We start from the raw sequence: 5346 nt of genomic DNA on the forward strand, positions 1-5346 counted from the left end.
CTGCATTGCACAAATGTACCACATTTCATTACAGCAAGAACCATCTCTCTGAAAATCATTCTCAAACAAACTGTAGAAAAGACAGAAAAAATTGTAACTAGTCCTCTTTCCTCTTCTCTGCTTAACTCTTATTTTTCCTCTCCAAAGAAAACAATAAACGCAAGCTACCAAAGCTAGGAAATTACAGGAATGGAGTCTATATGGGCATACCTCAAAATTTCAGTGGAAGCAGAGCTTCAATAATAGAGTGATAGGTTTTCACAAACAGACCTAGATAGCTTGCAAGATAGGTTTTATTCTAATACTATAAGGGAGAGATACTAATTACCTGCACGCAACTAGGTGCAATGCTATTTATTCTGGAGATTGTATTATTTTGGCATCAATTCTTGGTTTGGGTTGGTTTTGGGTTTTTTTGGAGGAAATACCATGGGAATCTTTTAGATTTTTCCTAAACATAGAGAAGTTTGTAAGTGACATGACAAATGACTTTGTTGAGTTTTACAGGCATGATAAGCAATTTGTACTTAGAAGAGATTAACGTAACTGGACAGGCAGGAAGAAGCTACTCTGACATGCTCTATACATCTCTAAGAGAAAGGTGAGTTATCTCCTCTACTCCTAGATGCTTCTTTATGTAAAAGAAAAGATACGTTCAGTCTTTGTAGAAAACCTTATCTTAAAAATCAGGAAACAAATGCACCATCCCCATGTTTGGCAGTTGCAATATCTGCATACTCCAACAGGTCCCCATGGAAAGGGTCTTGAGATCTCATGAATTACTAGTAAAGTGTTGGGATTTTTCCCCTTGAGTCATGCACCCCAGGTATTTTTAACCTAAAAGGCTTTTTACACGAAGAGGTCTATACACTTATTAATGAAAAAATCAGCAGTCCTAAAATTATGTCCTGGGCAAACTGTGACTGCATTGTCTTAAGAACATTTGACCTGGAAATAATTTTCTAGTCCACACAGGGATCAGGTTTCAGTCCCATTTTCCCTTTTTACCTCCAAAATAATATGCCCTCTTCTTCCTGTCCGAGACACCTGAAAGCTGATGGTCCATTGACAGCTGCCTGAATTGGTTTATTCTTTGTTAACTGTTTACTTTGGATCAAATGAAAGCAAAAAGGAAACGGAAAACAGCCCCACTGGGAGAAGACTCATGTGGGACAAATTAGGAGCCACTGTAAGATTTCAAAGTCTGGGGGAAAAACGGGACTAACTGCAGGCAGCTGTCAGGATGTGGTTTTTCCGTTTATATTCCTCTCCTTCCCTCCCTCAGCCCCCTTACAGATATTAGGAGAGAAAGTAAGCATGTGTATGCATGTATGCACAAGCAAAAGCATATAAGCAAGCATGCAACACTGACCCCTCTTCTCCATACAGAAGTCATGAGAATATAACGTAATCTGTGTGAGAGAGGCAACCTGGTGATAGAAATAAAAACAACTGGTAAAGCCACTTATTGCAGTTTTAGAACACTAGTATTCATTACTAAGTGAGCTGCAATCTGAACCAGAGAACTTATGCTACAATTCCGTTCTGTGAATGGCAGTCCAGCTGCTAGATCAAACTTTCCTTGTATTCCCCCATCCACCTCATCATCTAAATACAAACTTCTAAGAAGGCACATTGCCATGTACAGAAGTTGTTGCTTATTCAAAAAAAAAAAAAATCTCAGTAGTTTGAGATTTAACTTTGTCAGAGAGTAAGTAATGCATACACAGCACCAAAAATACAAAGGATAAAAAATAAAATTTCATCCCCTGGAGGAGTTCTTGCCTTTCATATCTTCTCATGACTACCTTCCCACCTACTACTGTAATACTCCACATAATGCACTCAAAGAGAACAAGTTCAATAGCTATTGTTAACTAATAGCTAAATCAGTACTCCTGGGGATATCAGCCCCCTTATCACAATCTTCACCTTCATGTCATATCAGCTCAGGTTATTTTAGGGTAGGAAGAACATCCAAGTCACAGACAACAGAAGAGGAGACAGAAGGAACGAATGAATGGGACACAGCACAGGCTGCTTGTTCCAAACCACTGAACAGCTGACACTCCCCAGCTCCTCCAAAGATAGTTCTGCCTCTTCCAATTTTTATTCTCTACCTTTCCTCTGCCTCTTGTTTCTCTCTCCATGCTTATTCCACCTATGGAGCCATAAGTGAAATGGCAAATATCTGGATTTCAGACTTCCCAGTGAATCAGAATTGCATAGAAAACAAATTATACACAAGAAAAAACCAAACCCTGCACTCTTTCTATTGCTTTGAAGAATGAATACAGCAGAAAAGCTGATTGAACTCCATGGGTGATCAGTATATTTAGAGGCAAAAGAGCATAAAAAGTTTTAAGTGCAATCATAGAAAAACAAAACACAAGTGCCTGGCCAAAGCTGACAGATACAATCAAGAGTGATTTTCCTTTAAATGTTCAAATGGTTTACTTTCCATGCTGGGTGAATGAATCAGAAATAGCTTAGTAGCACTCATGTGCCTTTCACAGTCCACATTTTCCATGTAATTATGTGCTTTGGTCCTAGTTTGTCAGTGTATTATTGCATTAAGCACCTCAACAGGTGATGCTAACAAAGACAATACTGTAACTATATAAGTATATGCCTTTCTGCAGTCTAGCAGTCACCTCAGAGGGGGCTCTGAGCTTGCTATGGGCATGTCCATGACTCATAAGAATAAAAAAAAGAGATTTTGTCTTTCAGTGACACTGGCAAAAAGTTCTAAAGCTAATATCCCCAACAACAAGCTAATTGGGACCCCAGTCAGAGGCTGCTCCTCTGTAACTGTCTGTTATTAAGTATGTTCTCCTTCTTTTGCAACAAATGATCATGCCTTTCAGTTCAGTCCTCAAAACCAAAATGTTTAAGGAAAAAAAGGAACACAAAAAGCATCTAGTTTATGAAGGGTGAAAAAAAGGTTTGAAAGATTATCTCCCTGAATGTTTTTGCTTTTATGTCCTTTGCAATAAACAACAGAAGACATACCCAGAGCTAATGATTGCGTTTTATTCACCTATATTCCAGTATCTTGAGAAAGGTAACTAACTCACAGTCCCTCTACAACACCTTTAATGACTTTAGGCAGGAAAGGTATTTCTCCTTGCTAAGAACACATATAACAGAAATGACTGTCTCCCACACCAAATTACAGGTTCTTCATGCAGTAACTCCCATGTCTACTATTATTTTTATGACACAGGAGTCATTCTAGAGAGATTTAAATGTGTTTTTTGAACTACCCTTCTAAGGCGACACCTAACAACCTCTGGGAAAAGGGAGCAGCACTTTCTACATACTCATACAGGAAAACATCATGCCCTCTTAAGCTTTTCAGTACACGTATTTATTGGTATATATATCACATATACCATTCACCATCATAGAGTGCAATGTTCAACAAAGCACTCTGCCACACATTTAATTAAGTTCTGATTGACAGAGCCCCAAAAACGAAGATGAGAGCTAAGTCACTGAGGTATCCTTATCACCGTCAAGGAAAAAAAAAATACATCCAAACCAGAAAAAAAAATCCTCAAACCAAAACCCCTCACATAGTAAAACAGAACAACAAAGCCTCTTAGTTGTCTTAGCCTTATTTTCACATATTTATCCTCCCAGATGTTCACAGGCAGCTGAGGCTATAGAAGCTGAAACCTGAAAAGACCTTGTCTTGTGACAAAGCAAAATTAAATTTTTCTAGACAGCTCTGCCCATTTGTTGTTACATTAAAGGCATCACTTATTCCTTGTGTGCATGAAATTCATCAAAAGGAAAGAAGTTGCAAAGGAGTAAGAGAAACAAAAATTTCTCATCTGCATATGAAGGGCTTTTAAAAGTCAGTAACCTAGAATAGGCTTGACCTGCTAAACATTTCCTTCATTGCTTCCACTCCTGAAAAGTACCCAAGCAGACTGAGTGGGAGGGCTGTGAGTTCCTGCAATCCTTACTCCTGTATTCCTCAGATTCTTTTCTGTTTGGGAGGGAAGGGAGAAATGGAGGAAGGAGAAGTAGAAGATAGGTAGGAAAATAAGACAAAAACTCCTAAATAAATAACTCCAAACGTGGAACTGGCAAGAGCAGCCGGTGTAACCTAAGGTGCCATTAGCAGTACCTTCCTTCACTGAACAAAGTATCTGCCACGCTTGCCACTGTGGTTGGCAAACACTGCTCCTCATCCGATGAGTTATAGCTACAGTACAGATGCAGTGGGTCAGATACTTAAACAGCTAACACTAAGTTTTTTATTACCTAAGCATCATTCAGTAAATCTCTCCGTCTGTTCACCAAAAATCTGGCAACAGTCCAAGGCACAAGAATAAAAAATGGCTCAGAACATGTCTCATGTCTGAGCAGATTTGCTCCCTCCTGGACAGACTTCTCGCAAGCGGTATTTCTGACCCATGACCGAGCCACTCCACGCACTGCACAGCGCCAGGCTCTGGCTCTGCTCCCTCAGCACACACCCCATGCCGCGTGATGCCTTTCAGTCCCAGGCTATGAAATGTGACTCTCAATGCCACTCTTACCCAGATGGACTCCCAAATATGGTGTGACAGTTGAATTAACATGTACATGGTTAATTCAAAAGCGCATTACTTTATTTAAAATCCATATCTTTCCATAGCAATTTAATCAGCCAGCACAGTGCCACATTATGGCAGGAGAGTAGCACATCAATCTCTACCCCAGGCAAAACCTATCAGGATGTGTCTACTGGCTGTCCAGTGCAAGTGGGAAAAAAAGAACCCCTCCTAAAAAAAAATTAAAAAAAACCAAAACATGCTTGCATAGAAGGCAAAGCTGCAATGTTTAGCTTTACTGCCATGCTGTGGAAAACACGTACAGCATCCAAGCCAGGCTTCTTTTTCCACAGCGTGGCAGTAAAGAGAAGCAGCATAACTGCAACCCACCTTGGGATGCAGAATGATCGAAGAAGGGCAATGACTCTGGACTACTTTTACTATTACTCACAAAACAAAGCCACAGTTTAAAAAGGAAACTGATCATGCCACTTACTGGAAGGAAGAGAAGATAAGGCCTGTTAATTAAAGGCAAGGATTCACATCTTCTTCCAAAGAATGCAGCTCTTCCTCCTTACTGTCCCGTCTGTTTCTGGTTTTGACCAAAACACTCACTCCACTGAAAATGTAGATTGCAGACCTATACACAATAGCATCTGGGACAAATCATTGCAAAACCAAGTACCTTTCTTTGGTGTTAATCTAGAACAGCTATAAAAACAGTTTTGGCTAAAACCTTGCTCCTCCACAGCGGATCCTTCAAGCACTTGGTACGTTACAGGCAAGCTGGCCTTTTAGG

Source organism: Apaloderma vittatum, unplaced genomic scaffold, assembly GCF_000703405.1.
Source record: "Apaloderma vittatum isolate BGI_N311 unplaced genomic scaffold, ASM70340v1 scaffold4860, whole genome shotgun sequence".
Taxonomy (NCBI): domain Eukaryota; kingdom Metazoa; phylum Chordata; class Aves; order Trogoniformes; family Trogonidae; genus Apaloderma; species Apaloderma vittatum.